General features: G+C 38.0%; 1 long non-coding RNA gene across 1 annotated transcript in view; it reads right to left on the reverse strand.

Annotated features, from left to right (window-relative positions):
- Positions 1-6,672: 6,672 nt before the first annotated feature.
- LOC112487601 (uncharacterized) overlaps positions 6,673-12,414 on the reverse strand; it is a 42,546-nt gene continuing 36,804 nt past the window's right edge. Inside the window, exon 3 of the long non-coding RNA XR_003050853.1 lies at positions 6,673-6,817. This is a non-coding gene — a long non-coding RNA (uncharacterized LOC112487601). The remainder of the gene's footprint in view (positions 6,818-12,414) is intronic.

Below are 12,414 nucleotides of genomic sequence, written 5' to 3' on the forward strand. Positions count from 1 at the left end.
TGTTATCAAGATTAATTGTGATTAATCCACAGCTACCCTATGATTAAACAAACAAACAAACAAGAAAACATTCCAATCATTTGACCACCCCTGTTTAAAGTAAATATGGATATTACTTTTTAAATAAATTATATTATAATAACAGGTTGCTTGTTTGTTAATCTTCCTAACTGCTGACAGTTTTTTCTGGGCCAATATATGGTTTCGTCTTATTGCTAATTGATCTGATCTGATGCTAGTTTCGACTCAATTAAGGCTATCTCTAGTTCAATTAACATTTTTTTTATTACACATACTTGTAATGTTATATCACTTCAAAAACCCATCTTAATGTAAAAATAATAGGTCTAGTGTTAGTTAAAGAAGCCTAACTGGATTACCTTACTTCCTTAAAAAAAAAAAAAAAAAAAATCTTGTGTCCTAATATTAATTATATGTATTCTATTATTATATGTATAAGTGGAGTGGTAATAAGACACAATTATAGGAAAACCCAAGTCATTTTCAGTTCATTATAGCTTTACCCCAAAAGGTTAACATGTAAATCAGACCTACATCTTCCACATTTACATACATACTGTGCCTTAAGGGAGCACTTTCTACAGTAAATTCACTGCAATCACTGCCTATTCCAATATGAACACTGTGTTACACCAATTTTGGCTTTATTTAAGGAACCGAATGAAAGTGAGTTTAACCCGACTTCCTTTGATGATTCTCTCCAAACACAGCTATAGATACACTTGTCTCTGTGTTTGCATAAATCGTCCACAGTTAAGCTGTGGCAGGTTCCAGGCTAAGGTCTCCATAGCAACACCTTGTCATCTGTGTTTAAGTCAGTCTGTGTAGCGACGGTGTCACAGGGAAATACAGCCTCAGCACCCATCACAAAGTGACAGTGCAATTTACTTTCCTCCCTAATCCTGTTTTCGCCCTCGGAGCAGCATCAACACCTGCATTACTTAAAGGCAACTGAGGCCCTATTTTCTTTAACTTTAAAAAGCTTTTGTGTGAAGTCTGGTATTTGTAAATTTAGCTCTGCCTCCTATACAGTCTGGCAGACTGCATTTAAATTCCACTTTATCAACCGTTTCTGCAAAATTGCAATGCATTTGCAGTTTGCCTATGGCAGCTGAAGAGGCTGCTTTGAAATTCATAACAACAAGTGAAGCTAGGTAAATAGATGAGATTGTTGTCATGGTCTTATATCATGGCACTGACAGCTCGCCCAAATGCTGCAAAAGAAATCTACATAATCTATCAATACGCTCTGGGCCTTCAAGAAGCGTCAGGAGATCGATACCTCACTGCAGGTATTGACAGGACTTTAAATGTTGGCTTAACGCTACGTGCAAACTCTATAAACATTTTTTTCTCCATTTTCCTGTTAAACATTTGTTTCCAAGGCAGATGGTTCAGCCCGGAGCTCTGCTCTGCAGATAACTGACAACAGAAATGATTGGAGTTTTAAAGGAGGTTGGTCGATAATATATATTAATATATATCACTAAACGCTGACCAACTCTTGCAATGTGTGCAAACAATAGACATGTATATAAAAAATGGACCAGCTGCGCAACATTTCAGTGTGAGGCTCTGATATTGAATCGATGTTAAAAGCAATTATGGCGCAAAACTCAGCAGGTCAATCCGTCTTATCACTAATGTGACACGTAATCTAAAATACATTTTATATCTTGAACACGTCAAGGGTACAACAGACAGAAATTAGAATGTGGTCAGCTGTCTCAAATGTAACATCTGGTGGTTCACAGAGTAGGTAAAGCTCAAAGAACACTTTAGAAACAATTCATAGACTGTGTATAAAAAGAGGGACAGAGGTGGTCTGCATAAAGAGCATGAAGGAAGATTAAACAAACAGAATGTGGTCATTTGTCATAAATAAGAAGTCAAGTCTTTAACGATTCAATCATCTAAGATAAACTACTGTTAACCAATGAAAACCGGCATATTAGCAGTAAACTCTCTTCCTAAACAAGAACTAGACGTTTTGTGCCACTTCGTCTGGATGTGGAAATGTTGCTCTGACACATTCAGAGCCTCCAGTTTCTACCCTCATCATTTGAAAGGACTGCACACTGACAACTCTCACCCCCTTGCTGCCTCTGATATGCATCTTTGGAGCTTCAGAGTGCAGGCAGTTTAGGAAGCCGAGGTCGATCAGTTGTTGGAGTGGTGACTGCTGAAATGCTGAGGGACTTTGTGCTAAGTGTGCAGCGTAGGGTTGGAATAATAAGAATGGCTGCTTAAAATTTTGATCTGGCTGTGGTTTACATAAGTGGGTGTTAGAATGGTGCAGACGTTGTATGGAACCTACTGTGACTGAAAAAGGCTGAACAGTGTTTGGAATTAATGTGGCTAGTGTGAGAAATGTTCACTTTTGAATAATTTCTTGGTCACAGTTGATCAACTTTTTCTTTACTGTACGTAACATGTCTTTTCGGCACGTACAGCTATACTGTATATTTCCTTTTTATTTTCTAATTTTGGGTGCACTTCCAATATTATTTTGTTATTTAGAAAATATTTTTGGCTTAGCGTTTTTTCAGGTCTTAATGCTAGCTATTTTTTTCCCCTTTATTACTTCCAGCATAATTTTGGAATCTTCAATCTGACCTGTAGACAATTAGCTACCATTTACCCACCCTGGTCCAATTTTTAGTTGTTCTCCCTTTTTTAAAAGAAACAAACAAAAAAAAACAAAACACACTCCACAGTCCTATTATTAATGAACTAATTGTTTTTTTTTAATAATTAAAAATAGCTGTTTTAAGGTAGATTTGGTTTTGCTGTCAACTTTACCATGTGCAGGACTGCCCATAATCATAGCATTATTGGTCAGTGTGTCTTTGTGCCTGACAACATCCTTCCTGCCTTCCGCTGCCCACAGCCACTGCTGTGATTATGGGCCTATACTGGAGTAATAGAGGGGGGTCTCTGTTGCCTTTGTGCTAGAGTCATCAAAAAGTCTGGCCTTATTCTGCCATATTCATCTCCCACTTACTGCAAACCTCTTAATTGATGGATGAGGACGTTATGGGAAATGGCAGGAGTCGTTATGCTGGTGATTTTGCTTCAAACGTATCTGCCACTGGGCTGGAGGAGAGAAGGGAGGAACGGCATCTTTCTTGGACCATGAACAGGCAGGGAGTGATGTGGGCGATGCCACATCAGCGGGGGATAAAAAGCGAAAGGGGGATGATTGATTGAGTCTTAAAGATGGAAGAGGGACACCCACCTTTTCTTTCACCGCATCTTGAGTTTTAGTCATTCCCAGTGGCTGGAATCAGGGGAGATTTAATGAAAAAGAACTCACTCCTTTTTTAGTCCTTATAGGTTTTCTCTTTTTCCGAGCCTCTCTTACCCGACCCTTCCTCGTTACTGGCACCCAGCCGCTCAGACGGTTTCTCTATTGACAAAGTGTACTAATGAAATGTCACCTCCGACAGCTGGCCCAGACGATTGATGTACCACAACTTTTTTCACTTTATTTGAATTTTTTTAAACTTTCTCTTCCTCACAATTTCTACATCGATTTATTTTTCTTCTCATCCATTTGGCCGACCATGGAAATGTAATTTTTGCCCATGCTAATTTATTATACACAGACGCTGGAGCGGAAATGTCATATGTCAGGTAATAAAAACTGGATTCAGCGTGGCAAAAAATAAATAAATAAGAAAATAAGGCAAATAACTGTTGTTGGGCTGATGATTAAGTATTAATTAGTGCTGTATAAATTCAGAGAGTTCAGATCAGAGTGCACAACATATGCTGGCACATTAAACCACACTGGTTTGTTAGCTGTAAAGATGAATTAGTGGAAAAGCAACAGCATGGGCCCAAAAGAAAATAATGTTTGTAACAGATGGAGGAGTTGCAAAAGAAATGTACCAAAATAGATGAGAATGGTTGAGGATTACAGATGTCTCAAAGAAAAGATCGAAGTGAGAAACTTGTCTTTAAAATACAGCAATAGGCTACTGAGTCTGCTAACAGACTGAACAGGATCTTTTTTGACCTGGATAAACGCCCCCACCCAAAAGTACAAAACACGACAAGATTACACTTCTCTGCTGAATGATACACAGCTTTGATTTTGGGTAGTTCCTATCAAGTTTTTTGTGAGTTTTCAGAAGCATTCCAGCCAGTTCTGGTTAGGAATCCCTTAAGGGTCTGTAGATCGAATGGTCTATTGGCTTGGAGCTTGTTCTTTAGAAGACTTCAGAGGTTGTTCTGTGTGATTAAGATGAGGATTTGATACAAAACCAGTTAATAACATTCATGTTGTCCTTCTGGTGATAATTCTTTACAACTTTTGAGGTTGTATTTGACATGTCTGAAGGTGGAACAATTACCTAGATCCAATTTTACTCCAGGTTACTTGGTGGTGCCTTTACAGCCTTCACCAATATTAACAGATCGCATGTGTTAAGTGCATGGAAACATTCCACTAACACTGTACTGCCACTATTGTTTTTTGCTGTGTGGAGGTTTTTCTTTGACTACTATGTCACTCATGTCTCTAAAAACAGGCTACGTCCTTGAAATGTCCAAGAGAGTCTGAATACATCTCATCTGACTACAAAAAGGTCAGCACACTTGATGAATTAATGTTTAAACAGAAAGTAAAAACATGTACAAATATTCATGTTGGGAATTATTTGCTTTGTACAAAAACTTGTGAGAAAACTCTGAAAACAGAATTTAGTGATTTATCCTGAACTGCAGGTTTAATTAACGGCTACAGACCAAAATACATAACTCAAACTTAATAGATAAATAAATGTGTTTTCCTACAAAAGTAAAAAAATAAATAAATGGATAAAATGTCAGTGTTTATTATTCTGTGTACGGATATTTTGCATTTTGTTATGCTCTGTAACTGACTTGCAACGCGCCGCGCAACAAATGTGCTCATCTGTTTTACAAACAACATAAGTCATGCCATAGTGGCGTTAGAAAAACCCATTTGGTGCAATGCTTCAATTGAAACCTCACTGTTGATTTGGTAATCACTGTTTCTCTGCAGGGGATATATTACAGGGAGCAAAGTGTGTGAAAAGGACAAAACTCAGAGAGAGCTCGACAACCCAGGCTGCCACCTTCCAGCTCATATCTGAAATTTAAATGGAAACTTTATTTCCACATGACGGCCCTAAACCCATGAAACGGACAAAACCGAGGGGAGCAATCCATAATTCATGAAGCCTCTCCCCCCATGACCCGCTCACCAGTTCCTACCAAAAAATCGAGAGAAACTATAGCACGGGTCCACCTTCTCTTAGAAGACTCACAGCAGAGCAGTAAAGAAAACGGCACCGCTGAGTGGCACTGGAGAAGTGCCTAGTGCTGCGGGCTGTGCTGTGCTGTATCTGGGTAAAGATAGGAGTGAAGGCGCCTTTTTTTCAGTGTATAAATGTATTCCTCATCAGGATAACAGGTTTGGTGGTCGGGTGAATACAAAATGTTCATTAACCCAACTTAGAGATAATAATGAGAGATGGTCCAAGAGAAGTCCAACCTAAAACTTATCTCATGAGTGAAAATAGCTTTTGCCCAGGGACTCAATTTAAATGGCTGCTTAAGTTTATGAGATATGAAAAAAGAAAGGACAATGTGTGGAAATTTGGAGAGAATCAGCAAAGAAGGAAATTAGAATTGGTTAATAATCTACCGTTGTGGTCCAGCATTCAGAGTGATTCGTTTACAAAAAACATCTTCATTCTGCAATAAATAACTCTATGTAAAAAGAAAACCTGGTTTAATGGTCGTGACAAACACTCTGGAATTTTTTTTTCTAACCACCTCATGAAGCAGGAATTTACAACAAACCTTTTAGCAAATCAATACTGACTTATCCATTTGAAAAACAAGTGCACAGTATTTCAATTAGTTGACATTAAAGATCATTGTATAAACACATACAAAATATGTTATACATATATATATAAATATATATGTATATAAATATATATATGTATAGTTGTATATGTATATTTGTGTGTGTGGCGAGAGTATAAAAACATATATATATATACTCTAAATTTTGTTTAATCAAACATGTTTAGTTTTGAACAAATGCTTCTGCCCAGAGGAGCAGAGCAAGAATACCACAAAAGAAATTCTAATGTGTCTGCAACCAATAACTTCCATCCATCCATCCATCCATTTTCATCCGCTTATCCGTTACCGGGTCGCGGGGGCAGCAGTCGCCACCCAGATCACATTGCACCATACCAACCCCCCCAAACCTTCCTGCGGGTGGTGAGTCCACTGAAAGGTATTAACCGCCCTAACCGGGATTCGAACTTGTCCAGGAGGTGAACCCTGGGGTTCCACACCAATGACAGAGACATTGCCTCTGGGCCAAAGCGCCACTACCAATAACTTCCTTTCTTTTAAATATTACAACTTTTTAGTCTCCCATATGAATACGAATGTTTTCTCATCTTTTTTCTGACTTTAGCCCTTTCTTTTAAATATTACAACTTTTTATTCTCCCATATGAATGACGAATATTTTCTCATCTTTTTTCTGACTTTTCACTAGTAAACTCATTAAGGATATGTTGGTAAAGAATAACTCAAACATCAACCACCAAAACAGGAATAACAACACAAGAAAAATATTTAAAAATCACTTGCCTTAAATAACAGCATCAGAAGATTTGCCTCAGGTTTTCCCGGCAGCCACTGGGGGCAGTGTGTGAACGTGTGGACACCAGGCTCATTTTCTGCATTCTCTGTGCCCCAGGTTTAAATGCCGACATCTGTAGTCCATCACTCGTTTTAACCTTGAGGGTTTGAACACAGCCAAGCAAAGTTAGATCAGTGATTTATCCCTTTAATAGAGGGCCAGAACTGAAGAGGCTGAAGTCCCTATACATTTAGCTTAAACATGATATATTTTCAAATCCATTTTTTAACATATTCACGTTACATTTTTAACACTCGATGTCACTATTCGTCTGCCCTGCTGCCTTCCACTCAGTACAGAGGCAGTGTTTATTTTCTGATTTATTTCAATCCTTTGAATGAAGGAATGAAAGTTAAAATAAAAGAACATATAAATCTCACTCTGTTGAGTCATTCTTGGGTTTTAGTGGATTTCAGCCGCAGTGAGACCTTTCAACTCAAATGACTGCCATTCTTCATGCACCGTAATGCAGTTACACAATGATTATTTCAGACGTGCCATCCTTCTACATTACCCAGATTTACATGGTATGGTGACTTCATTAATTGGAGGTGTGAAGCGCCGGGGAGCCTGCAGTCATTTTTATGTCAAATGAAAGCGATGCTGTCAGACTGGATGTGAGGAACGGAGCGATTTAGTGCCAAATAGTAAGATGTAGTGAAGACAGTGGGGTGATGTCAAGTCAGTGTGACCTTTCAGACATGAGCCTGTTGGCAAAGGGGATGTAATCAGGTAAAAAAAAAATGAACTGAAGGGCTGAGCTCTCCTTCACAAATTGTATTCTTATCCTGTACAACAAGCAAATCTATTCAAGTGATGGAAAGTTTGGTCACAAAGAACTTGAATAAAGCATTTTTTAATTAAAACAAAACAAAAAACAATCATGTTGTGCACAAAACTAAGAACTGTTGCATTTGTTCATGGTTGTGTCATGACCTGGTTTAAAATGACATTTTATTTAACCGAAAGCACAATACTGAAGGATCCTACACAACAGGTCTTTTGACTATTGATGTGACCCTGAGCACAAAGTTTCTTTTTATAAAACTCAGGCCAAACATTCTTAGTGAATACATGGTGACAGTTGTTGTATAGGTGAGAGGTTTCACAAGGTAAACAATGCTACTTACAAAACTGGTTGTTTTTTAAAATATTGTATTGATATGTTTTTAGTCAAGATAATGAAGAAAACATCACTGCTTTTTTTCATTGAAAGTGCTATATTAAACGTACTGACTTGCTGTACAATAACTGAAAAACTGGTTTGTGACGAACAAGGTGAGAGGGATCTGGAGATTTCCTTTCATGATTTAATGTTTTGTAGCGATTGAAAGGTCTGAAAAATAATAATAAAAAACAATAATGTTTTTTGTTTTTCATATTAAATCTACGTGACAAGGAGTGATCTCCCGGGTGGTGACCCGTGGTTGTTGCCTGTCAGGTCATGTCTGGATTCGAGAAATGTAAACACTGGTTTTCTGTCAACATTGACAAGAATCATGATTTCTGTCAAGGTAATCAGATGCAGAGGGCCACATTCCAACAGTCGAAATACAAGAAAATAACAAGGTACAAGTCAGTGGAGCTGTTTTTTTTGGGACAAACTACGTACATTGAAAAAGGAGCAGCCTGGAGTATCAATACAGCCTGAAACACACAGTACACATATACAGCTCAACACTGAAAGTGTACGAATAAAAGTGCAGTTCGATTTAAATTATAAGCTAATTCAGGTGTTTAGAAAAAAAATCATAATTATTAATTATACATAAATATAACTGATATTTAAATTGAGATTAAAAGGCTATGTTTTAAGATTTGTAATTCAGATTTAAGGACTGTGTGTGTGTCATTGACACGTTGACATCCTCTAAATTCTCTTATACACATAATTTATACTTAGATTTCATGCAAATTTTAAAAGCACACCCTGTTTTTTTTTACTTAGATTTCATGCAAATTTTAAAAGCTGTTTTTTTTAAATATTTGTGATGGTTGTAAACACAGGTATTGACAGCAGCACGGTGTTATCTTCAAGGCCTCTCAGTTCCATTCTTATCTCATCTTTTTTAATTCTCTCGGCTGCACTGACACATAAATTAAACTTACTAAAGAAATCATTCTTTTGCAAGAAAGTTAAAATGTTTGTATAATAATTATGTACTTATTCTCAGTTAGCTGCTTGTATTTAGGGCAGGTAGACTATGATTATGATGCATGATTAAAACAAAGACATTTTTATTGTTTTCAGCTGTGTGTCAAAATGAGATCACAGATAAATGCTAAGGCTAAATAGGAGCTTGGATTTGTGACAACTACATTATAAGACAGGCAGCACCAGGGAGTCTATTTCTATTATTGGATTTTTATATGTCAAAAAGAAAATTGAAAGTATGTTTTTAATAAAAATGACTGAAACACAACTTAAGAATTATCTTGTCAGTGTTTTATATCCAAGAGGGGAAGAGGAAGTTTTGTGTGCGTGTGTTTCTGCGTGTGTGCACACACTCCCGAGTGACTTTTTGACAGCTGTTTGGTTTTGAAGAAGCACGGGGGGTAATTTATTTATTTCTCAGACAGACCTTGGATACGAGGAGTGTCTTTGCTCTTGTTGCTTCCCGTAAAAGAAATTTCCTTGAGCCCTCTTTGTTATTCATTGTTTGTGGAACGCCAAGACGTGCCGTGCAATACTAACAAACACGTAGCATCCCGAGGAATAAATCTGCGGCAGGTACCATTAAACACATCTCCCCTTCAAACGGTATATCAGCAGGGATAACAAATGAGTTAATGTGACCGGTGGACACCACACACTCTCTCATAATGCTGATTAAGAATGAACTGCTTCATTTGACTTTCAGGCCAATTGGCTGCGGTAATTGAAGGAGATGAAACGGTGAACACAATGGACTTCAGGCAGCATGCTGATTGAAATTGATGACTGCATTTAAGTTTGTTTGTTTTTTTCCTGCAAACAAAACAACAAACTGAAGGTGAGCAGTGAAAAGGAGAGTCAGAATTTAGTGCTGAAGTTTCAAATGTAAAGCTTTTATTTATTAACTTTAGAATTTGGAGGATTAATCTCTGTATGTTGTTAATGGCTGTTTTTAGGGAGAAATTAATGAAGCGCTTCATAATTATGCAGCACAAAATAGGCACGGGATTGAACAGGGCCCATTGTTCGGGTCATATAGTTTACCTGTTGCTATTTATCAACACATGGGCAATTTAGTCTAGACATTATGGAATTATGGACCTGGTTTTTGATTAATTTAGCACCAACATAGGTCACAACCACGGATTCTGCGAAAAGTTCTTGGCCCTTCAGTAACACACTTAAAGGCATGAAAATAATTCTACATACTGTGCAGAGTTTACTATTTGATGGAGGGCTGAGGCCCACTACAAGAAATGCCTCATAGGAATATTTTACCAGTGGCCCCCATACAGCACCACTGGTCACACCTCGGTTACAGGTGTGGACGTTTTGACATAAACAACACATTCAAGTCCTAAAGCTGATAATGCATGTAGAAAGTGGTGCACCCAGGGGCAGGGGGTGACCCTATTAATCTATGATCTATTAATGGTCTATTTTTAATTTGGTCTATTTCTAGTTAGCAATTCAGTGAGTGGAATAGGTTTAATTTGAACAAGAGTACCTGCTGTTACTTGTCTTTCTGTTCTAGAATACACAGAAAAAGGTTTATTCACCTCTAAATTAATGGTGAATAATCCACAGACACACTGTGATTATTCAGAGATCAATAATAATACGAAAATAGTGTAAACCCCTTTACCAGGGATTGGAGGTCACTGGTCATATTTATTTTGTCATAAGTCATTATGGCTAAGTATAATACTTGTAATACTTGTTGTTCTGGAAGCAAAATGCCATATTGACACGCAGAACTCAGGGACTAGGATCTTCACATTACACAGAGTGACTATAGTGGAGGGAGGTGCTCCTCTACTCCTCCTGTATATACCAGACTCATACGCCACCTTAACCTACCCCTAAGCTTTTGACATAGACTTATCAGAAATTACCTCAGAATAAATCTTTATTTCCAAGAAACAGTCATATCTGCTTCTTTGTACTATCATTTATCAATTGTGTTAAGTTTGTTTTGTTATTTTTTTCGATCCTCAGAAAATCCTTTGGAATCAGCAGAGTACAGTACAATCACTGTATGGCTGAGTGCATTATTTTCTGATGTCATACAAATTACTAAAGTTTGCACAAGGAGATAGAAAACTTTATGCAGGAAAAATAAATACTTCACTGCATGAATAAGTGCATTTTCTCGAGACCCTCTCCCTGGAATCCTTATCTGCCAAAGGATTTGTCAATACAGCCATGACTGTTATTAATTTCATTGCAGGGCCGAGGCATTGATCAGAGTTTCTTTCTTTGCAATGATCTCATTTCAGGCTGTAATGTGAAACCAAAGGGTCAATAAAGGCAACTTGCTTAATTCCCATATTTGGCCAGTCCAGCAAGTTCGAGAAACTAAAACCCTGCATCTCTGTGATACCATCTACTGTTTCACTGAAGAGCTGGTAATAGCTGCAAAACCACAGGTTGTGTTACACTGAGATGTTTGTTCAGCTTTAAATTACATGTCACTTTGAACTCTAATACTCTGGGTGCTGTGATGAATTACACTTCTTTCTGTGTCCTCGTGTTAATGTAGTTTTCAGAGGTTTGGTCTCTTTCTTCACTGGGAAATGATGTAATCAAATCTAATATGCTCTTCCATTGTACCCAAATAGGAAGAGCTTTGTGGTAATACGAGTTTTACTATTAGAAAGTCAGCAGATGAGACATATCAAGATTTTAGGTCCAACTTCATTCATCAAAATTGCTTTTTGTTTTTCTTGGCTTTCACACAAAAACCCTCCACACCACCGCAGACAGCTGTAAACTTTAATTTCCTGCCTGAAAGGAAATTTTACGAAGCACCACGGTGTCACCGTGCACTTTCTTTTGTTTTTCTCCCAGCGACGGCAAAGGTTAAAGCAGAGGAGAAAAAGAACAAAAGAACACAGCAGATGAAAGTGATGATATGCTGAATATTAACTGTAGTGGGAAGCACTGATAGCACCTGTGCCCTTTACCTACTCTTTGTTATCGACACAACACAATATCATATTGAAAAAAGCACAAACAGGGAGAAACTGGGAGTAACAGTGTTTGGTGCGATAAGGCTGTAGTGAGGTGCCGTTTGATACATGGGTCATTTGTAAATCAATGGAAGGGCATCAGGGCAGTGAATGGGCTTGAGGATTTATTCTGATTACAGAGTGGCAATAAAAGCCCATTTACAACCTGAATGGGGCAGTGGGTAATTAAGAAGCCTTAAAACAAAGGGAGAAAGAAGGAGTCAGTGCCGTTAACTCCAGGGGAGGAACTGCTGTTGATGCGCATGCTGTATTTCACCTGCAGTTGGCCAACGAGACCAAAGGAGGCCCGTCCTGCAGGAAAAAGTGCGGTAGCCATCCATCTTATACTAATATTTGGACCGCACTGCAGCATAATGCCAATGGGCTGCTATGGATTTGCTGCAACGTGGGATTCATTGGGAATTAAATGAATGGAGTCAAAGGGGGGCGTTGGCACGGAGGTTGGGTGATAAACTAACGTGGTTAAAAAATTTACTCCTCTTACTGTGAAATGACCCAGACAGGCTG

The sequence above is a fragment of the Cynoglossus semilaevis genome, chromosome 1, assembly GCF_000523025.1.
Source record: "Cynoglossus semilaevis isolate Cse_v1.0 chromosome 1, Cse_v1.0, whole genome shotgun sequence".
Lineage (NCBI taxonomy): Eukaryota > Metazoa > Chordata > Actinopteri > Pleuronectiformes > Cynoglossidae > Cynoglossus > Cynoglossus semilaevis.